This window comes from Protopterus annectens, chromosome 10.part0 (genome assembly GCF_019279795.1).
Source record: "Protopterus annectens isolate FY-2018-M chromosome 10.part0, PAN1.0, whole genome shotgun sequence".
In the NCBI taxonomy this organism is placed as follows: Eukaryota; Metazoa; Chordata; order Ceratodontiformes; family Protopteridae; genus Protopterus; species Protopterus annectens.
In genome coordinates this window covers 1357983084-1358007216 of record NC_056744.1, presented here as the reverse complement: position 1 = coordinate 1358007216, position 24133 = coordinate 1357983084, and the positions used below count along the sequence as shown (strand labels likewise).

The window sequence follows — 24133 nt, the reverse complement described above, 5'->3', positions numbered from 1 at the left end:
AGGATATCATTAATACACCAGTGGAGTGATGCTGGTGATGGCCTCAGAAAAATGCTTTTGAACTAGCCGGGCATGTTAGTCCAGCACAGCACACAGCTATGTGTTTTCCTAGCACATTTTTAAGTTTATAAAGATGTAATATTCAGCAACAGAGTACACACTGTGATTTATAACAGTCATGAACACGATACTCAAGCCTGGTTATAACATTCTTGACTTCACTTTTTCTAAGCCCCATTTTCAGCTTTTACACCTAAAGAAACAATTCTTTCAAGGTAAGGGTCTATTGCAAGAGAGGTCTGGGTTTAAAGTCTACCATACTAGACAATGCATGACACTGGAAACTGGTGACAGCTACATGATTATAGTCATTATGGCTTCTAAAAGGGAAGAAAATAAGTAATAGAACAATAATGTTTTATTTCTGCTGAACAGAGCCATGAAAATGCATTTATCTGGTAAGTAGCATCTTGGAAAATGTCTGGTCTGTATTATCTATGCATATGTGCCACTTTGCTTGTTAAAGTGGGTGTCCACTTTGTGGCATTTATTTACAAGCATTGCACAATATAGTGGTTTATATAGGTTCATAAGTATATAGTACACTAACAAGCACTAGGGCCTTTATAAGCCTAGCAATGCAACCCAACCCATTTGCATCACTTTGTAACATATGCAACTTAATTGTGGGGTATGTTAGTTAAGATGGAGTATGTTAGTTAGGAGGTTGATAAATTTGTTGTGTGTGTGTGTGTGGGGGTGCATGTTACGTAGGGGAATTTTTTTCTGTCGGCCTCTGTCTATAAGATACATGGGCCCAGCCCAGGAATGAATTTATGATTAAACTTCAAATGTTACTGAATGTTTACTGTTGGCCTCTGTCTACAAGAGATATCAGGACCAGCCCAGGGATGAATTTGTGATTTCTTATCCAATGGTCAAAATTACATTTGAATAGGGTTGGAGTTGGACCCTGCTTCACATAGATGAGGAACCTGTTCCAAAACATGGGGATCCTTTGAGTCACATGTCTGTCTTGCCAGTAAGTTCTATTTATGATACAAGAAAAGTTCAAATTCGTGTATCTGGAGTTTCTAGTGCTGCTCATTTTGCAGATGTGCAAAAACTCAATCAGGACTGGATCTAAGGTTGCTTTCTATGACAAGCACAGATTGCATCCCAACAATCTGTACGAGATGAAGTATAGAGATGGTGATCTAAGGCAATCTGTATAGGACACTGTGTTAATAGTATGGATTCTCTAGATGAGGAACCTCTACATTCCAACTGTTGCATATGCCTAGTGTAGTACATGACAAAGGGGCATTGTACTCAATGATGGGTCTGATATGGGATGAGTAGAGTGGTGCTATAACTTACTTTGACCTGGATTCTATACTCTTACTTATAAGCCAAGTGACATAAAATGATTTTCTTACTACCTTGACTACATGTTGGTCAAAGCCAGATTACTGTCTACATATGTTTGCAGATCTCTAACTACTGGGTTATCAATGGAGTAATTTGCCTGGGTAGATAACTTCCAAAAAGGCACTATAATGCACTTCTTTGCATTGAGTTTTAATCAGTGGAATTGGCACTAGTCATTTGTCTGTGTTTTAGACCTTGTTGAGTTCATCTATGACCTGTTGATAGTTGTGGGGTTTATGCTGGTAAGGTTTTTACAAGGGGTGGCAGGGGAGTGGGGAGTAAAGTTTGAGCTAAATTTGACAGCCAGGAGAGTCACTGTGTCACTCTGCTCACTGAAGATGCTACTAATTAATACCAGTTCTTGACAGTGTTGTGTGTTACTTTGAGATTTTGGACACAGCTGTAAAAGGTCTTGTGGTTGTCTTTAGCCTGAAGAGCTACCTTGACCTCATAATAGGCCTTGTTGGTTTTAATTAGTTCTCTTAGTTTCCTGTTTAGTTTTATTAGTGAGCTCTTGCCATTATGAGAGTTACTCTTTCTGACTTTTGCCATGACTTTTTTTCCTTTTGTTATATAGCCTTTTAAGATTAGAATTCCACCAGTGTGGTTTGTTCTTAGGGTTTATTTTGGACTTACTTCTGGTCGGTACAGCAGCAGGTCTACAGCCATTTATATGTTTGTACAGTGGTTCTGTGAATATCTAGGAATAGGGTATTATAGACTCTGGGTTGAGTAAGACAGTGAATTTTGACAAAATGTCTCTTAAAAGGATGAAGTTTGGTTTAAAATAGTTTCTAACTTTAACAGGTTTGCTGTTTTTTTTCCAAGTTGATTTTTATTTCAGATGTGACAGCTTTGTGATATGACCTCACTACTGATGACAGGAAGCAACAGGGAGGTGCAGCACTCTCCCATATTTGTGAGAAAAAGGTCCAGTGTGTTTAAACCTCTGGCTGAAGTGTGCAGTGACTGATCAAGAGCATTTGTTTTAATTAAGTCAAGGACACATTGTTTCTGCAAGTTAGAGGTAGTGTATGTTTCCCAGTCTATATAGGGGTTGAAATATTCCATGAATAGAGTGTAGACATTAATAAGAGCTGTGGGATTGTTCAGACATAGATGGTGACCTACAGCTTGCTAACATATTGCAAGGGATTCTGTCGAAGTGCTTTGCGTATAGGTGCACTCCCAGGTATCATCATGTGTAACCAGCCTTTAAGTATACTTGTTGCTAATGTAATTCAAAACACCTGCACCTTTGGTCCCTGTCCAGTTTGCTGATGGTCTGAATGTAAGGAAGGCATTGTAGCCTTGCACTGTGGCTTTAAATCAGGTCTTGCTAATGGCACAAATGTCTATATTCTTCAGAGTTAGGAAAGCTTTAAGTGTGTGGTGTTTCTTGTTAAGGCGTTTAGCATTGAACAGTAACACCTTTAGGTTCCTTTGAGTTTAATTTGTTATGGTGGTCAGTTTGTCACTTTGGTATTGCCTTCAAAAGGCTCTAAGGTGTGAAAATTTTTTTAGAAAACATCAGGAAGCCAAGGGGGAACAGGTGCAGGCCACCCTTGACAAAGCAACATGTACTGCCAGGGTGACAGATATTGAATCCCTGCATTGACACCTGAAACTAAGCCAATTGTTAAAGTCAATCATTTTTACTTGCTGACATCTTCCCAAAATTTTTAACTTTAATACAGTCATGAAATACATGTATCCAATCTGCTTTACAACTCTGCAAGCATCTCCAACATGTAACATTATTAGAAGTATTACATTTTTTTAATCTATTTGGAGTAAAAAACGATCTATGCAAAAATTTCCATGTGTAAATTCTCCAAAATTGTATGTTGGATGTCAGTTTAACAGAATTTATATTTTGGTTTTGTTTTCCAGGGATAAATTTATTGAATGACCTTTTGTTATATGATTCCAAAATTTTTGATTGATTTTAACTTTATAATTTATTAAAATTTTATATAATTTTGATGTAAAATTTTCCCAGTTTTGATTATTGTATACTATTTCATATAAATGAGTTATAAGTGTAGGTTTATCTCTAAAAGAAGAATTGTTAATTATTCTGCATAGATCTTGTGAGTATTGTAATATACTTTGTAATAATACCCAGTCTGATGTAGAGAGATTATAAGTTTTTATTATAAGTTGACTATCCAAAACCTTATGTTCATTAATGCATTGTTGCCAGCAAATTAATCGTTTATTTTCCCAAGTAATGAAAACCGTCTTATGCATTTTGTTTGGAAAATTTCTTGTTACATTGAAAGGATATAAAAGTTCTAGCCATAACTTTATATCTTTATTAGAAGTTACAAATCTTCTAAATGAATTATACATATCATTTAAGTATTTTAGATTAGTAGGTTTTGTTAGATTATATTGAAGGCTAGCGCATAAGATATGCCATGGTTTATTAATATGATTGTCTATCATTAAATTCTTTAAAATGGTATTTTCATTTGAATAAATAACAGTGTGAAGAGATTTCCAGTTAGAAGAATAGCACAGATCTATCCAATTTATAATTATTTTAAAAATGGAGGCTCTAATATAAGTTTCAATATCCGGGAAATTGATTCCACCTAGTTTCCATGGTCTAATGTAATGTGTATAAGCTATTCTGTTTTTGTTAGGATGCCAAAAAAAATCTTAATAATAATGTATTTATTTCTTTTAAAAAATATTTATCTGGTATTACTGGAATAGCTTGTGCTATATATAGGATTTTTGGAAATAATATCATTTTTATTACTTGCAATCTATCTTCAAATGTTATATATATTTTGTTCCATTTTATTATATTTGACTTTATTGTGTCTATGATTTCCCTGTAATTTATATTTAACATTTTTTTCTAATGTTGTACTTAATGTTATACTTAGATAGTTTAAAGTGAGAGATTGTTTACCAATTATATGATTATCATTTATTTGAAAATCATTTTTTTATTCAATATCATAAAATGTGATTTTGTTTTGTTAAAATGTAATCCTGAAATCGAATAAAATTTATCAACTTGTATATCTAATTCTTTTAATGAATTTTTAGAAGTAGATGTGGTAAGAAGTATATCATCTGCAAATCACATTATTTTTTAATTATATTAATTATACAAATTTATACTCTCTATTTTGGGATTGTTTCATATTGAGATGGCAAATATTTCAATGGCTAATGCAAATAATATGGGGGACATGGGAAAACCTTGTTTTGTGCCTTTTGTTGATATTATTGATTCAGAGATGAAAGGTCCTAATTTTACATATGCTAAATTGTTTGTATTTATGTTCTTTATTAATGAAATAAAGGAGCTAGGATACTCATAATACTCTAATATTTTAAACAAGAAATCCCAGTTTAAGGAATCAAAAGCTTTCTCTATATCCAATGCAACTATTAAGGCTTCTTGTTTTTCTCTATTTAGTCAATAATAGTTAGTATTCTTTGTATATTATTATAGGTGTAGCTATTATGTATAAACCCTGTTTGATGTTCATTTATAATTTTTATCATAGATTTTTTGATTCTATTGACTAGAATAGCCATAAAGATTTTATAATCATTGTTTAGTAATGAAATTGTTCTATAGGAGCTGCATTTTGATGCATCTTTATTTTCTTTTATTATAGGAGTAATTAATGAGTATCTCCAAGATGGTGGAATGGTGTTGTGTGTTTGTATTTCTATTAAGGTTTTTTGGAAGGCTGAGATTATTGTTGATGGAAAGATTTTGTATATTTCAGCTATAATACCATCCATTCCTGCAGCTTTATTATTTTTGCTTTCTTTGATTTTCTCTGAAATTTCTTTAAGAGTAATTTGCTTTTGAAGTTCTAATTTTAAATTTTCTGGGATTGTTTTAATCAGTTCAGGTTTCAAATCTAAATTAAAAGTTTTTTGTTTGAGTTCCTTCCATCTTATAATATTCTGTAAAATGGTATTTAAAAGCATCTAATATATCACTTATATCTGAAACTTTCTTGTTCTTCCTTCCTTCATGTATAATAGTAGTAATGTTATTTCTTTTAGATAGTACTTTAACTCATCGCCAAGTTATGCATATGTTTAGGAGAAACAGCATATGAGTTTAATTTTAATCTTTCTAGTGCTAGATTAGTTTTATGTGTTAGAATTTCATTAAACTTTTCATGCAGATCATTAATTTTCTTCTTATAAGTCAGCGCATTTGTTAAATTATTATTATTTATCTTTATGATTTGATTTCGTATGTTGAGTAATTCTGATTCCCATTCTTTTAGTTTATTTTTGTACCATGTGATAATTTTACCACAAATATAGGCTTTTAGAGCATCCCATACCATAACTATGCTGATTCCATTAGTGAGATTAGTGTCTAGAAAGAATTTCAACTCTGTGAGTAGCCATGGTTTAAATTCTTTTAGTTTCGTAATATATGCTGGAATTCTTGTCATTTGTATTTTTTTTAAACTTGTTTGAATATTAATAAGGATTGCTCTATGATCTGATAATGAGCATGGTATGATTGTAAAAGTATTTATCTTCTCATCAAGGTCTTGTTCAACAAAAATTTTATCTATTCTTGTTTGGGTTGTAAATTTGTGATCTTGGTGCGAAAATAACAGTGAGTTACTTTCTCTAAATTTGAATGTATCTATTAAATTGTGATTTTTCAATCCATTTTTGAGTAGTTTTGCTATAGGAGTTATACAAACATTTTTTTGTTGGTGGTCTCTGAATTATCAAGAATGCAATTAAAGTCACCACCTAATATCAAGCTACCTTTATATGTTCTATTAATAAAGTCTAGATGTTTCTTTGTCGTATTTTTTCCTATTCCTGGGAACCAATAAAGATTTACTAATGTACATAAAAAGGAAACAATATATACACCATCAGAGGTAAAACACAGCTGCAACTCGATGAGGACAAACACTCAGCCAGTCAAAGAAATAAAAATCCACTATTTATTCCAGCACAAAAACAGGTAAGCACTTTTGCATTGGAGCTTCATCAGACCTTTACAAACAATAGACCTAACCTATCTTTTATACAAAACGATCTCATCTAATAAATCAATTAAATAAAATAATTAAATAATCAACGCTTAAAGTCACAGTAAAGAGATACAAAGTAATAAAGAACAAAGTTAAAAATAAGGACATTACACAATACATCCTTACAATCTACATTCTAAAAATCACTTTAAACCAAAAAACATCCACAAACTATAAACTCAACAGAAAAAACTAAAAATAAAAACCATCAAAGACTTCATTTACGAAGTCTTCTTTTCTTCAAAACTGGCTTAATAGAAGCCCTTTCATTAAGGCCACTGCCTCGATCTGCTCTTAAAAGAACAATCCACCTTGTTTCCTTATACTCAGTATAAGCAATAATATCCCCTTCTCTGATGCTAGGTGTAACAGTTTCAATCACCTGAAATTTAAACGTATGAGTGCACCCAAACTCAGTGGCATGCTTGGCAAGTGCATTATGTGGGGACCCCTTCCTAATGTGATAGAGATGTTCCCTCATTCTATCACACAGGGGTCTGTTGGTTTTCCCAACATAAAATGCAATGCATGCCACACACTGAGCCAGGTAAACCACATGTGGGGTCATACAATTGTTAACCCCTCTGAAACAAAAATCCCTACCAAGATCAGGATGATGAAAAACACCAGATGAGTCAATATAACCACAAAAATCACACGAGTCACACGCTACCGTGGAACCACGGTGAGACCTATCAACATTATTGTGTGTCCCAGAACATAGTAACCTCTTCAGGTTCATATGATTTCTATACCTAAAAGTGGGAAAACTACCCACAATATTGCTAATGTCATCGTCCACTAAAAGAATGGACCAATGGTGATGGAACAAATCAGTGACTCTTCTGTAATCATTAGTATAAAAAAGTGGAATCTTAGTCTTATTGCCACTAGTAGATGGGGAGAAGTTATTCAATTCTGGAGGCAAACCAAAATAAGGACATGCCCTAGTGGACCTTAAATCAAGAAGGTCAGACCACTGTCTACTCAGCTCATCCCTGGTATAGCCCTTATCCAGAAACTTCTTCTCCAGGCTGGTCATTTCCTTCTGAGATCCTACTAATGAGGGATTTAATCTCGATGCTCTCATACCCTGTCCCCTGATGAGATTCTTAAAAATGTAACCTGCATGCTTACTAGACCTGAACAGGAATGCATTCCTATGGCATGTCTTCCGATGGATCCCTGTATTAATCAGGTGATCATCCAACTTCTCAACAATGACATCCAGGTAACTAATCCTTTCATAAGACAGACTATAGGTGAACTTTAGACAAACAGTCAAATTGTTCACAATCCCAAAGAACCTATCAAACTGTTCAGGTGTCCCCCACCACAGCACAAATAAATCATCGACAAAACGTCGATAAAAAATGACGTGATCAACAAAAGCTTTTAGTGGAAACAGAAACTCAGATTCCCACTGGGCAAGAAACATATTGGCGTAGCTATTGGCACATGAAGTGCCCATAGCTACGCCATGTTGTTGTAAAAACATATCTTCACCAAAGATAAACACGTTGTTATTCAGGACTGTCTCTAAAAAGAAACAGATCAAATCAACTTGCTTAGGTGAATAACCACTATGGGTAACTAAGTATTTCTGCACACAGTGTATCCCCAGCTCATTGGGTATCATTGTAAACAATGACTTAACGTCAAGCGTAACAAATGCCAAGTCTTTGATGTCATCTAAACCACTAACACATTCATATAGGTCTAACAAAAACTGCTTAGAATCCTTCAACACAGTTGGATTTAAACTGATAACTGGTCGTAGAAATTTCTCTACATACAATGATAAGGGTTCAGTAACCCACCCCCCCTCCAGCAACAATAGGTCTCATAGGTGGATTCCTAGGTTGCTTATGGACCTTCGGTAACTCCTGGATAACCGGTATCAGAGGGTTGTTAACATCCATAAAGGAGAACAACTCATCAGTGAGGAGACCAGCTATGTGGAGATCTTTAATATCATGATTCACAGAGGAAATGATCCTATGAACATCTGAAACAGTGATCCTACTATAAAAACAAGTATCTTCAAGCATGTGGTGCATGGCTTGATAATAAAAAGCACTATCCATTATAACAATCAATCCCCCCTTATCAATTTAAATACAGATAAATGCACAAATAAAACAATAAATCAATAATCTATCACAGAAATGGCTGCTGAAAGTGGTATTTTTAAACACAAGTACTTAGCTTGTGCCTGGATGGTGGTGATGCAAGGAAATCACTTCAGAGGCACAGACAAGGACTCCAAGCTTTGCTGAAGTCTGTGGGAATCATCCAAGAGCCTCACAAACACTTTGAATTTATACAAGAACTTAAAACAAAGGAAACTCTGTATAATCCCTTTAGCACATCCAAAACTGCAGGAATATGACAATTAATTCCCAGCAAAAATACAAAGTAACAAATTACACATAACACTACAAGTAAAGCTTCTCAAAAGTGGAATTCTCAGCAATTAGCAAACAGTACAATATCAGGGTACTTGAAAACAACTTAGAGTGCAAAAATCGATGGATAAATTAAAGAAGTGCAAAACGATAAGCTAAATCTTTTATCTGCTAAGGACTACTTAGAGTGCAAAAATCGATGGATAAATTAAAGAAGTGCAAAACGATAAGCTAAATCTTTTATCTGCTAAGGATACACATGATTCATTCAGGATACTCTGAGAGTGTGGCAAGGATAGTAGTTTGCATAATATACTTTATGTGCTGCCATTAACCCAAAGTTCTACTCTCTTCTCCTCGAACCAAAACAAGCATCATATTTTCTGGGTAGGGAGTGAGTAGGAAGTCATGGAGAAGGAGTTGCCTTTTTTCTGAATATTGTGTAATACCAGGAAAAGAAAAAAAATGGATCTGAAATACCACCAGTGCTGGGATATGAAGATGATGTGATGAGCATTCCTTACACTATACATGATTGGCTATAACTAAAATTTTTCAAAAGTCCCCCAACTTGTTACCTCATCAAGGGTGTAGGCACAAAGTGCCTGATAACACATCTACTCTTTGTGAAATGACAACAGGTCCATGTCTGTTCAGTCCTTCACTTAGTGGTCAGTCTACTGACACCTGGATTACAAACTGAAGCAGGGGTGCTGACAATGTTCTCAGATGTCTTTCCCTTTTACCAACAAGCACATTTTTTGCCATACATCACCTATTAGTTCACATGCCATGCTGTGCTACACTTGTGAGAAAATTAAACAGAAAGTAAATAATCTTAAATTGCAAGAGCATGAAAGTTTACAAAGCTGCTACAACTTATCTAAGAAATGTGATATTTAAATAAAATTATATTAAAGATAAACTGACATTCAAAAATACTTCAATAAATTTGTGTCTCTAACAAAGATATTATATATAAAATAGAATTATAAATGATTAAAATGAATTATTAATATACAATAAAATGATTAAAACATTCTATTTTAATTATTTCTATGTAATAAGAATGAAAGACAGAATGACTTTTGGAAAGTCTTACCTCAAAGTTATAATTTCATTTTCTTGTTGAACAGGATCAGTTTCTAATTTGAAACTTTCTTCTCTTATGTTTAAGCTTGCTGCAATGTTAACAGGAGCAAATGCTCTGGCCTTAATATTCAGTTCAACTGCACTTCTGAGATAAGGTGTGTTCACTCCCATGATAGCTACAGCATGTGTGATTGCACTATAAGAGATTAATAATAAAAATTTAATAACATATTTTTCATTGTTTTCTGACATATTACACTAATTAGTACAATTTTTCAAACCGTTATTAAAAACCACTAAATACCTGGGAGTAGCTTCAAGTCTCAGATCAATCTTTGAATCATACAGCTCAGCAAATCTAAACTTTTCTGACACGGATGGCTTAATCTGAATTTGACCTAATGAAGGATGAAGACAAATTAGTGGGTATTTAAATTTCATAAATAATTAAATAAATTCATTTGATGTATATTCGTTAATACTTACTGTTAATTCTGGCAGCTGCCACTGCAGATGCATGTAGTCTAACCTCCAGAGGAAGCCCTACGCAGGTAGGAGTGACTTGACGAATTTCTGCTACAAGTAGTGGTTTTGACCAATGAGTGTTTATCCCATTCTGAAGCTGCCTTACTATCTTCTGCACTGGAATGGATTGATCCCTTGTCTGCTTTACAGCCTTAGAAGAAATATAATTAGTGCATTACAAACAGAATATGCTTGATAGCATTTCTCTACATGGTGTAGAATTCTTTATTGGAGTGATGTGATTTTTTTTTACCTGTACCATTTCTTGAATATCATCTTTACTGAGTCTTCCAAAAGCAATATTTTGACCAAGTATCTTAAAGTAGGCTGATACAAGTGGCTTTCCTGTTGGAAGTTCTCTCCATCCTGAAAGCTAAAAGCACAAAAGGGAGTGGTTATTTTTTTATTCAAATTAGTAGAATCTCAGGCCAAATTGTGTGGGACTCAGTAATCCACCATTTCTATCAGGCGCAACACTTCAGTTTTCAAATGCAGACAGTTATTTTTAAACCTTCCAGACTGATCAATATTAGATATAGCCTTGCAATCTGGGAAAACAGTCTCTCCATTATTAAGAGTACTATAATATTTGTACTGATACTTTAAAGAGTCTGTTGATGGTTTTATTAATGCCTCAGAAAATAGTCCTTATTATGTAAAAAATCTTAACCCAAGTTGCTTGTTAGGGGGTGAAGTAGGCAAAAGTGATCCTGAGGGAAGTCATGTTATGAAACAGGATGGGGGAGAATTTACTATAACTGACACCTTAGTCAATGATACTTGCCTTTAATTATTTAGTGAAATGTTATAAGATGGTGTTTTAAGCAACTTAGAAGCATTCCCCATTCAGTGTCCTGATTTTTAATATATATTGAATATTACTTATTGGTAGTTAATCATTGCTAGATAGTGTTTTGTTTTGAATCATACATTAATCTAGATGGGTTAGGTCTTTATTGAACCTTTGTAACCATTATAGAAGTGATACTGCAACAGTTGCTGCTGGAAGTCCAGTTGAATTACATTGTATGGAAAGGCAATGATGGAGAACTGATCCCATCAAACTCTACTGGGCAAAAAGTGTCCCAAGTTCTAAGGACAGATAAGGAGATGCACTGTCAATGTTATAAATGACCATCCAGCCATGGCTAGGAATATTTTATCTATTTATTTATTTTAGTTGTTTTTTGTTGACCAGGTGGGCAGGCTGATTCTCTGACCCTTTAAAACCACAGCTTGGGTGCAGAAGATACAAGTACAAGCAAAAGATTCAGGTAAAGTATTTCAAAGATTATACAATTACACAAAATTAGGTTACTCAACTTTTGCATATGCTAAAAGCTTTTTTATTCCAACAATTTAAAACTGCTTAAGGTACAAAGTATTTTTGTAAAAGTAGTAATACCTATAGAGAAAAGGAGTCAGGAGATGATAGAGAAGTATGGCCTGAGAATGGAAGAGAGACTTGAACATTATGAAAGAAGCAGGTAAAACAGAGGATGAGTTAACGATTATGTAGTGGGTATTGTCATTATTTGATTTGAGCAAAACGTGCACTATCACTACTACTACCACAGGAAGAAGATTTCTAAGTTAAGTTTACATATCTACAGTAGAGTGAAGTTGAATCGTTAGGATTTATGGTTTATATGTGAATATAAGAACAAGTCATGGGAGGTAGAGTATGTGTCTTTTGGGTGCTCTCTTAGGTCTTTCATGAACAGTGAGTATGCAGTAAGTTGCTGGAGTTGCTTTTTGAGATGATTCCAAATGGCAAGGTCAGTTTTAGTGAAAGACCTTTCATCTGTGCCAAGACTAACAGGGAGCAGAGCTGAGTTATGGTGCTGTTGTTGGGGCTACTGAGAGAGTAGGGAGGGGATTTAGTTTGAGTTTACTTCTTCAAGATGGGAAGAATGAATTGCTTTGGAGGATGGTAGAAGGCATGGGGAACACGCTTTGACTTGAAGCTAGTTTGCCTTTAGCAGGGCAAGACATAAGTCAGTTCCATTCAAGGAATTATCTAGGTACAGTTTATTGCTAATATAGCACAAAGACACTTCACACTGGCATGCAAAACTGAATTCATATGTGCAGTGAAAAGGTCATTTCATATTTAGAAATTTCACCCCCCATGTATGCTATTAGATACTGCTTGGAATCAATACTTAAGAAAATAGTTACAGAAGTCCTGAAGGATAATTTGCAGACAGTCAATACATGCAGAAAATGACAGCGTGACCTGTTTATTTTACAGAAGTGCAAATATAGGAATACATCAATAATGTGCTTTGAATTCAATAAGACCTCAGACTCAGTTAAACATAGGCATGTGACAGAAGTCATGAGATGGACAAATGAATAAAATCCAATTAAGGCAAAGGGAAGCAGTCTGGAAAACCTATTATTACTACTTGTAAAATAAACAGAGCTAAATAAAAATGTTTTAGTACAGAGGTTAATGATGATGAAAGAAAGTTGGATCCATGGTAGAAGAGGCTAAGAACCTGACAATAGGCATAGTGACCATTGTATGGTCAGCAGCAGAGCCATTGGGGGAATCAGTTGGACAAAGATGATCATAAGTGACCAATGCCAACTCATTCATCCTTAGAATAGGTTGACCACTAGGCTCATGATATAGGAAACATTTAATGGAGGCTGGACATTACACCACTACAGCTTAAGATAGACTGACTCAAATTTCACAGCAGTTGGAAAAAGGAACAACTTTTTTATCCCCACTGTACATGCATAGCAAACAAATTCACTGCATCATTATTAAACTTAAGTGTCAACAAAATGGGGACTGATATAAATGTAGGCCAAATCTTGCTTCTAGTTTTGGTGATCCAACTGACTCAACAGATATATATTTAACAGGAGCTGTGAGGGCAATCCAACTGACTTTTTAACAAGTGGTGTTGGGGTAATTCTTCCTTTCAAAACAGATGTTTTAGTTTCAATATTTTGATGAGCCATCATTTAGGTTCAGTTATGTGAGGTATGAGTGCATGACATTTCAAGGAATATATATATATATATATATATATATATATACATACACATGTTTATATATATATATATATGTGTGTGTGTGTGTGTGTGTGTGTGTGTATCTATATAAATGCTCACACGGACACACACACATGCACACGCACACACACACACGCACGCACGCACACACACAGACACACACACACACACACACACACACACGCACAAACACACACACAAACTACTTTCTGTTCTTTCTACCTCTTAATAGACATACCACATCTTAAAAATATTTGCAGATGATTTCAAGTACACACCCCTCTGACTTGCAATCCAAGTTATAAGACAAATTCACTTAATTTTTCACCTGGTCCACATTTAAAAAGCAATTAAGTAACCCTAAGAAATCTGTCATGACCTTAAACTCAGCAAAGAAATTACCCACTAATCCTGCTAATCTCTTAACTGATATTAATGGTAACAGCATACTCAGTGTCACTGAACAGAGGTACCTAAGTCTTGTACTTATGGTAACAGCATACCCAATGTCACCCTAACAGAGGTACCTAAGCCTTATACTTATGGGAACAGCATACCCAGTGTCACCAAGCAGAGGTACCTAAGCCTTACACTTATGGTAACAGCACACAGAATGTCACTGAACAGAGGTACGTAAGCCTTATACTTATGGGAACAGCTTACCCACTGTCACCCTAACAGAGCTACCTAAGTCTTGTATGTATAGGAACAGCATACCCAATGTCACCAAACAGAGGAACGTAAGCCTTATACTTATGGGAACAGCTTACCCACTGTCACCCTAACAGAGCTACCCAAGTCTTGTACTTATAGTAAAAGCATACCCAATGTCGCCCTAGCGGAGGTATCGAAGTCTTGTACTTATGGGAACAGCATACCCAGTATCACTGAACAGAGGTACCTAAGCCTTATACTTATGGGAACAGCATACCCAATGTCACCAAACAGAGGTACCTAAGCCTTATACTTATGGGAAGAACATACCCAGTGTCACCAAACAGAGGTACCTAACCTTATACTTATGGGAGCAGCATACTCAATGTCACCCTAAAAGAGGTATCTAAGTCTTATACTTATGTTAACAGCATACTCAATGTCACCAAACAGAGGTAACTAAGCCTTATACTTATGGGAACAGCTTACCCAATGTCACCAAACAGAGGTACCTAAGCCTTATACTTATGGAAAAACCATACCCAGTGTCACCAAACAGAGGTATCTAAGCCTTATACTTATGGGATCAGCTTTCCCACTGTCATTGAACAGAGGTATCTAAGCATTATACTTATGGGAACAGCATACCCTAAGTCCCCGAACAGAGGTACCTAAGCCTTCTACTTGACCCTGCTCTCCCCTTTGCCAGACATACAGCCTTTATAACTCATAAAGTCCTCCCTCAGTTTAAATTATGTTACAATATCAGTCACCTCCCCTTACAGGTCCATTGCCCAAAGTATTTTAATTCCCCAAATTGGAGTACGTCCTTCATTTTTCATTATGTAGTCAATCCATAATACTCTTAGAATACACACTGAGAATAAAATCTTTCTATTCTTTCTATTAGCAGAACCCGAGATGCACCATTGCAATTAGCTAAAAAATTCAAAATGGCCTCATAGGGCAACTTGTCTTGTAAGTACTCTAATTTGCAAGTTTGTAAAGCATGAAGGCAGATTTTCAGGAGATTTAAAGGTCCTGATTGGACAACTTACACAGTTGGTGAAATTACTTACTCCTTTCTGCCATACCTAGAATTAGGTACAGAGCTTGGTTGTTGGCTGGCTATTCCCCTTTGCTTCTTAACTGGGCTAAAAAGCCTTGCTGCTTAACCTTTTGTCATGACTGTCGTAGGATTAACAGCTGTTAATCAGTAATTACTTTGGTGGTTTCTACTTCATCTCCTCACAACAGTTTACTGGTTGCTGGTAAAATAATATAGTAGTAATCGCACATGCGTATAGTGCAGTTAGCAATCCGGTGAGAGCAGTGTTTTTATTTTAGCACATAGCTTGGAAGAATACGGAATTTGCTCAATGTTCAGATGTTGCTTCCATGGGGGTATGGCTCACCATAACAAACTTACCAGTTGTTAGGTACCTACTAAGTTTCTAAGCTCATTGTTCATTAAGAGCTGTCACTATTTTGGCTTTTGCCCCCCCCATTTTAAGTTCCTCATTAAGAGGTGACAGGAATTGGGTAGATAGTATACTTCATTTTAAAAATATATATATTAGGTTTACCATCGCATAACTGAACACACGGCAGTCGAACCCAACAATGATCAATTCCAGTAACCGAATTTGTGCATGTCGAATAGTCAGAATGTCGCAAATCCACCAAATGTGACATTTTCAACCTCTCTACATCAAAAACGAGTGCTAAAATGGGTCAAAAGGGGGCGCGGGTTTGTGATTCAATACAGTTGCGTTCAGCAATGTGCATATTTTCCACACTCCTTTCGGTCATCAGGGCTCGACCATCCGTCCGTCGGTTATGCAGTGGTAAACCTATATATTTAATAGATATATATATATATATATATATATATATATATATATATATACACACACACACCCGCAAGACACTGTGAGGCTAAGGAACTTGATTTGAGTAGTGGAAAATGACAGAGTAGGGCGTATTGATGGAAATACGCTGCTCAGCCTTTCAACAAGAATGACAGTTTGTGGGATTTATGTGGTTTCGTGGGCTGTCCTGGTTGGCGTCTTTCGGGGGTTTTGGTTGGGCAGCGTGTTTTCCACTGGTGCATTTCTGGTCACACATATTTACATGCTTTGTGCAGAACTCTCAGTTCTTAAATTTTAATGAATCTTTCCATTTCATTGACTCATATTTGTACAGAATCAAGCTATGTAGTTTTGAGGTCTATAATATTGATCAACATGACAGAGGTAATGGGCTTTCAACATGTCTCTAATTAATAGTTAATTACATCAGCCATATGTATATTAGTGACCACTGGTGTTTTGTTAGGTAGGTGGCAAAACTGATGATGAAGTTAATTGCTGGCCAGTAGTCCTTGCCAATTTTAGCTGGGATTTGACATATTTTACATGGTTACTAGAAGATATATTGAGTATAAAGCATAAGCCACACAAGTAATTTGGGTATGAGTGGTGAAGTATGCATGTCTGGTTGCAAACATCAAAAAATAAATAAATAAATTATTCCTTCTCTGGAGGATTGTGGTTTGGCTCTGATTCAGTACCAGGGGTCCACTGCTCTGTCATGGCAGGGGGCTGCTGATGGGGATTGAAGGGGATTCAGTGAGTTTCTTTTAGTTGGCCGTTCTTACGTTTTACAAATAAATAAATATATAAATAAATATATACACACAAAAAAAGACAGATGGGGGAATCTTGAGTGTTTGCTTGTTGGGCGGATGGGTTGGGGGGAGATGTGGCAGCATGGTTGAGGCTATGTCTGTGTTCTTAAGCATCAATGAGTGCATTGCCAAGTTTATCCATTGTTGCTTGTCAGTTGCTTCTTGTTTTGTGGTCATTAGTGGTGGCATGGTGGTATGTGGGGAGGGAATGTTTTCCCAAGGTGGGTTTGATTGTTTTGAGGGCTGTGGTAGTGCAGGGGGGATCCGCGAGCTGCCAGAGTGATGGGCATGAACAATAGTACAAATGAGAAACCTTTGGGATTGTTGCAGCTTGTATTAATTCATTAAAAGATCCTTTTTAGAAGTAAAACCAGCAAATTTTTACCATCCTATGACCTTCTTAGCTGAAGTTGTTAGTAAGCTGTTAGTATGTGTTACACATTTTTCATATTTGTTCCACATTCCAGAGGCTAGTGTTCCTCATTTTGGAAATGGAAGGTTGAGTGCTATGTACTGACATTGAAGTACATTTGAGTTTCGGACTTCAAATCTTTCAGAGGGGGTATGTTAAAGCAAATCCTGTTGTGATGGCAACTTTATAAGCCATAAGAGTATTGCTTTGTATATTTGGCAGAAAGGGAGGTTCCATTGTGGATGTGGTTTTAGGCAGGGGCCGTTGTCAGTTGCGCAAAGCACTTTTCATTCCAAAAGGGAAGAGGGAATAAAGGGGGGCATGACTGACTGGCTGGGTCTTGCTGGAGGCATTGTTTTGTGGCACTGGGAGGGATTTGCATAGTGGGCTTGACTTGGAGTTTACCAGTGCAATATCACGTTCGCCCATGACAAATTGGAGTATGTCCTTCCTTTTTTCATTATGTATTCAATCCATAATAGTCATAGAATACACACTGAGAATAAAATCTTTCTATTCTTTCTATTAGCAGAACCCGAGATTCACCATTGCAATTTGCTAAAAAATTCCACATTGCTTTTTCTGCCTCATGGGGCCACTTTTCTTGTAAGTACTCTAATTTGCAGGTTTCTAAAGCATGAAGGCAGAGATTCAGGAGATTTAAAGGTCCTGATTGGACAACTTACACAGTTGGCAAAATGACTTACTCCTTTCTGCCATTCTACTGGTTTACCCTCTTTAAAGTCCTTATTGCCGAGTAACCAAGAAGCAAGACAATTACCATTGGTTAGTATCCAGAACAGGCATCCTGGGAAAAAGAAGAATGGAGCAGTTATTAACAGGGAACCATTTGTGGATATTGAGTTCGACTATATTGTCACACCTTGCATTTTGGCAGCCAATATTAATGACGCTTTCCACAGAGATAATTCTGGGATTGGAGTTAACCACACCAAAGGACAGCAAGGTGACTCTGCAAAAATATATTGTTTATCAAAACTGCAGTACATGGTTCACATAATTACCTAGCTTTAATTTTAATGGGTCTGGTTCTGTAGATACTGAGGCATTCAATGATAGCTTCAACAGCAACTTAGATTACCTACAGTCCAATGTTTTGAAATATAAGACTGTGAATCTTGATAACTTTATTTAAAAGAATGTATCAATGTAGGCATCGTGCCAAAAGGTCTTAGAATATGGAAGTAACCCATCGATGTTCAATAGGGGTCTGATTTCCATAAAGAATTATTGAATATTTTTGATAGGGCTGGTTTGGATATTGTGAAAGCACTAATTAAACACAATGAGAAAGAGATGGATAGATTAACCAAACAGATAGACATTGTTAAACAGAGCATTACTAGAGACTTAATGTTTACCGTTGAAGAACATCCCAAAAAGTATTTTTCCATTAAACACTATGTTGATAAGAAATGTGAGGAAATTAAATAGGGACATGATCGAGTATAGGGAGCAGCATAGCTATCCCAGCCCTAGAGGTAAACATAATACTTATAACCCAAGGTACAGGAGGTATTATATCCAAGAGGAAGTAGAGGGGAATGGTGATTATCTTGGAGAGAACATTAGACAAGAAGAGTCAGAGTGTCATTTTAATTGACAGGACCATTTAGAGTATCCATCCCTCTGGAGGTCAGAGAGACTAATGAATAAACACATTTCTCACAACAATTATTACCAATAAAGGGGCAATGGCAGAGGGAGATAGACACACAGGAGAGAACATTAAATCCTCACTTGTACTCTTGTGGAGATATTATTAAAGATGGCCATGAGTGTACCCTTAATGGGTGCAACATTTTTAATTTGATGGATGGAACAGTGGTGCAGTAGTAGCATTTTAACCTCACAGCAAGAGGTTCTCCGGTTCGATTCTCAGCTGGGGTGCCTTCTGTCTGGAGTCTGCATGTTCTCCCTGCATTCATGTGGGTTTCCTCTGGGTGATCCGGGTTCCGCATACATTCAAAGACATGCGTCTGGAGCATTTCTCTTCAGGCCTCAGCTGAAAAATTGGCTATGTTCCAAGTCAGACTTTTCTGGTTAACAAATGTTAAATAAATAAAAAAATAAATAAAATTATAGTGACACTGAAGTCAATGAATTGTACTTTTCTCTATTTTCTAAGGGCTTTAACTTTATACTGAGAGTAAAGTCTGATATCAGTAAAATTATTATTGATTTGAAATTTTTTGTAAGGAAGAAAAATTTAGAAATTCTTTATGGTGAAAAAGACAAGAATACCAGTAGAGATCCCTTGAGGAAGAAGAGTCCATTTAACCCACCCTTCACCCACAACTAAAGAATTTTGAAATTTTAGTTGAGAACAAACTTAGATTGGGTGTTTCTAGAAATAGATCCCCCCTTCCAATTTGTCTAATGAGGAAAAGCTCATATTAAAACACCTTAGGGTGAACAAATACTTGAGGGTAATGAAACCAGTCACGAGGGAGGTACTGTACTTATGAGCACTGTTGTATATGATACTGGGAGATTACTCAAAATACAGAGATTCAAAAAATTAAATTACTGTAGCCCATCAATGCCTACATTTGGCCTTGAAGGATTTATTGCTTGAGGGACTAATAGATGGTGAGATATATAACTTTTTAAATAACAATAGACCCCATATATTCCAAAGGTACATAAGAATGTCACAGATCCACCATTGAGACTATTGTATCTGCTGAGGGTTCTGTCACTGCACTCCTAGCCAAATACTTGGATGTGAAATTGAAAAATATCCCAATGAGGAATGGCAACATTTTAAGAGATTCTTGGGATATTTTAAGAAGCGTGAAACCTGAACTATACAGTGAGGATCTTCTGTTTTTTACTATAGATATTGTAGATTTTTTTGGGTGTATATCTCATGACCTTGGTTTGAAATAGTATGAAAAAGCTATCAATGAATGTGGAAGTTTACCTTATAATGAATTTCATGGTTGTATTGAATTAATGAAAATAGTTTTGAAGAATAATTTCCCAACACTATTCTTTACAACCAACTCTCTCTAATTCACAAAATTATAACACAACCAACTAGAACCCCTGCCCTACAAAATCTCATCCTTCCTTCCAGTTCCAGCAGACCACTTCGCTCTAACAACAAGAACTTACTCAGCATCTCCAATGCCAGCAACACTGCAGGAGAATCTTCATTTTCCAACTATATACCTCATATATGGAACTCCCTTCCTAACTCCATTCTCTCAATCTCATCCACTAACCACTTTAAGCCATCACTTAAAGTTATTTAAAAAATAAGTGGCTATGTTCCTGTACTAACCCCTCATGAGTGCTCTGATACATCACAGTATTCCAAAAACATATCCAACATCTCCCCGGTGTTAATCCTTTGTTCCTACTGACCTGTCTTAACTTTATATCTTGTCATAAGTCATACCTACTAATAGTACTAACTGTGTTCAAAACCTAGGTTTTGTTGTCAAGATGTAACAAATTTGTATGCTCTTATGTGTGCAACATTTTGTCTACTTTGTACTTTATTGATTTTTACAATGTGTGCATGAAAATTTACTGTTACTCATGGAGCTTTTCTCCCCGGGCCTCTGCTGAAATAGGACCTGTGTCTAGTCCAACTTTGATGTATTGGGAACATAAATTTAGGTTCATATGTTCATAGGGTCATAGGTGTGTACTAGGCTAATGGCCCTGGGGACTTTACAAGTCTAGCCATAGGATTACTCTGGCATAGTGCCACCTGACCTTAGTTCCCAGTGCCTCAGTTGATTAGAGTCACTGGTGTTACCCCAGGGGTGAACTTTCTGTTTCCCATCCACTCATCAAGATTTCTCTTGAAGAGGGTCAGTGAGGTGCTCTGCTTGACATGTATGGGAAGTCTGTTCCATAGCATGGGCAGTCTGTGGGTTATGAACCTGTCCCTCCAGCATGTTCTGTTAATTGTGGTAATGAGGTTGCAGTCTCTGGAGCATGTGGTGTGGATGGATTGAGGTTTCTTTAAATGTAGCATTTCTAACAGAGCTAGGTCAGACATGGCTTTATAAGTCAAGCAGAGATCACCTCTAAGTAGGTGATATGAGACAGAGAACAGATGGAGTTTTTTGAGCCTGTCCATATAGGACAAGTTTTTAAGGCCTAGGATCCTTTTTGTGAGGTACTATTGTGGCCTTTCCAGTTGTTTCAAGTGTCTAGTGAGGTACATGCCAAATGGGGCATTGTACTCGATGATTGGCCTAATGAGGGAAGAGTAGAAGGAGACAATGACCTTTTTCTTCCTGGATGCAAAACCCTTAGTAATGAGATGTACCACACAGAAGGACTTTCTGACCACAGTGGCAATGTGGTGATCAAAAGAGAGGTTGCTGTCAACCTGTGTTCTGAGATCTCTTATAATGCCTTCTGTGTTCAGTGGACTACCATCAATGTGGTAATTCATGGGAACCGGGTTTTTCCCAAATGGGATGATGACACATTTTTTGGCATTGAGCTTAAGGCCATGGTTCTGTCACCAGTCATTAGTCTCAGTGAGGCCATTCTGTAGGACGTCAACATCACTTGTTAATAATAGCTCCCAACTTGTAGTCATCTGGGAAATTTGTTAGCCAGAGTCCCTTTTTGTTGGCCTAGACTTCTGAGAAGTAGATACCAAACAGGAGAGGACCCTGGACCAAACCCTGTGGGACTCGACTCATGACTAGTCAGCAGTCTGACTTGGAGTCAGCTACGTTCACATTGTGGGTTCTATCTGTGAGCCAGTTTCCAACCCACCTAGTGATATAGGGGTTGTTGCAAAGCTTAGTGAGTTTTTCTATTATTCCTGAGTGGGGAAGGGTATCAAAAGCCTTGGCCAGACCAAGGTAGGCTGTATGAACCACCTTGCCTTCATCCACAGCTCTGGTGACTGACTCAAAGAAGTCATATTTACTTTGATTTCCCCGTTTAAAGATTTGTGGGTATTGTACAAGTGATTCCTGGATGATATTGTTATATTTTGGGATGATTCTTCGGCTAAATTTAATGAATTCTTTGAATATATATCTAACATCACAATTTTTTAAAGATTTACTTATAGTATTAGTAGAGACAAATTTGACTACTCAGATGTGACTTGACAAACTCTCAAGGGTGCTATAAATCTAGAGTGTATCGTAAAAAGACATTCTCAAATTCATTTTTACATTATGCTAATGCGCACCCTTATAGTCAAAAAAAGAGCATTGTTTAAAGGAAGTTTGTGAGGATTAGCAGAATGCCTTCTGACCACGATGATTTTGAATCTGAGTGTGGGACTTTGAGGATTATGTTTCGTGAAAGGGGTTATCCAGAAAAATATATTTCTATGTGCTGAATCCAGTAAATACAGTAGTAACACAAAATTCACATAGTTTTAACAAACATGGAGATTCTGATAAAATATAGTGACATATATGAGATGTGTAGGTTAGTCTAAGAGTTTACAAATAATAGTACAAAGCAGCTGTCAGGTAATTGTGGAACAGCAGAATACACACTGAGATTTGTTTGTATTGTTTGAATGAGAAAGGACTGCTCTGTCCCTTGACAGCATTAAAAATGGGCAATAAGAGTGTGAGTGTGAGTGTGTGTGTGTGTGTGTGTGTGTGTGTGTGTGTGTGTGTGTGTGTGTGTGTGTGTGTGTGTGTGTGTGTGTGTGTGTGTGTGTGTGTGTGTGTGTGTGTGTGTGTGTGTGTGTGTGTGTGTGTGCATGTACCCATAGCAGTCAGGTATCTCTCAGATGGCAGAAATACCTAGTGATGTAATGAGATCTCTTCCATCATTATACTTTGGTGTAATAGTGCTAAGAGGAAGACTTGCTGAAATGTAACTTATGTTGTCACTGATGAAGTCATAACTGGTTTATACTACAGTAGAACACTACTAGAGAAGTATTTATTTCTTTTCAGAAATGTAAGTGACACAACATCCATCAACAGAACATACCGTTTTTAATACTTGCTGTATTTTGCTTTTCATAGTTGAGTGTGTGTCTATGCCCTGACGTTTCATTAGCTGTTGTAGTTCTTCCGCTTGGACACCAACCTGCAACACAATAATTAATAATATTTATCAAAATTCAAGTATGTGAACAGTTAAATACCACCAATTTTTAAACTGCGACATTAATTTACCTCTAAAATGCTAGCTTTAGCATTAGCAAAATACCCTCTGAATTTGGTCATAATTGCTGAAGGCAGGAAGCTGGCAGCATTGTTGAGGACAAACACATCTAGAGATGCTCCGGACATGAGGTCAGCTTTAAAAAATATCACATAAAGTTCATTAGTTTTATCAGGAGCTATGTATTAAAGGACAAAAATGTTGTCATTGTAATGAAAGTATATTTCACTGAAACCCAGCAAGTAAGAAATGTTTATACTTCTTTAAATTAAACACAATATGAATTCTGCAAAATTCATACAGAGACCTCATTTGTTTCTCACAGACAGCCCTTTGCTAATGCAGAGTTGTACCTGCTAAAGAGTGAAAAGCAAATAGAATATTTTTCACACCTTAAGTAGAACATCATTTGCACCAAATTCCCCAAACCCATAGGCCAGGCTTTAGTCCCTTTGTAATAACAAAACAATTAAAAGATTCCAGACAAATTATTTGCTATGTCTTCTGTAGCAAATGCTTCATATTTCATTGTACACATTTTTATATTTCAAAAACACTTTGTATATAAACTACTCTTTTGTATGAGTTTATTTGTCCCAGTATAGAAAAGCTAACATTTTCTAAGTTAATAGTCATATTTTTTAAAAGGTCCCGCTACTGGACCTTTCATATTCTCATCCGTATTGCCTACTAT

General features: G+C 36.2%; 1 protein-coding gene across 1 annotated transcript in view; it reads left to right on the top strand.

Moving 5' to 3' along the window:
* The window catches only part of LOC122813598 (vitellogenin-like), a 1233092-nt gene that overhangs the window by 342948 nt on the left and 866011 nt on the right, over nucleotides 1-24133 (top strand). The window lies entirely within an intron of this gene.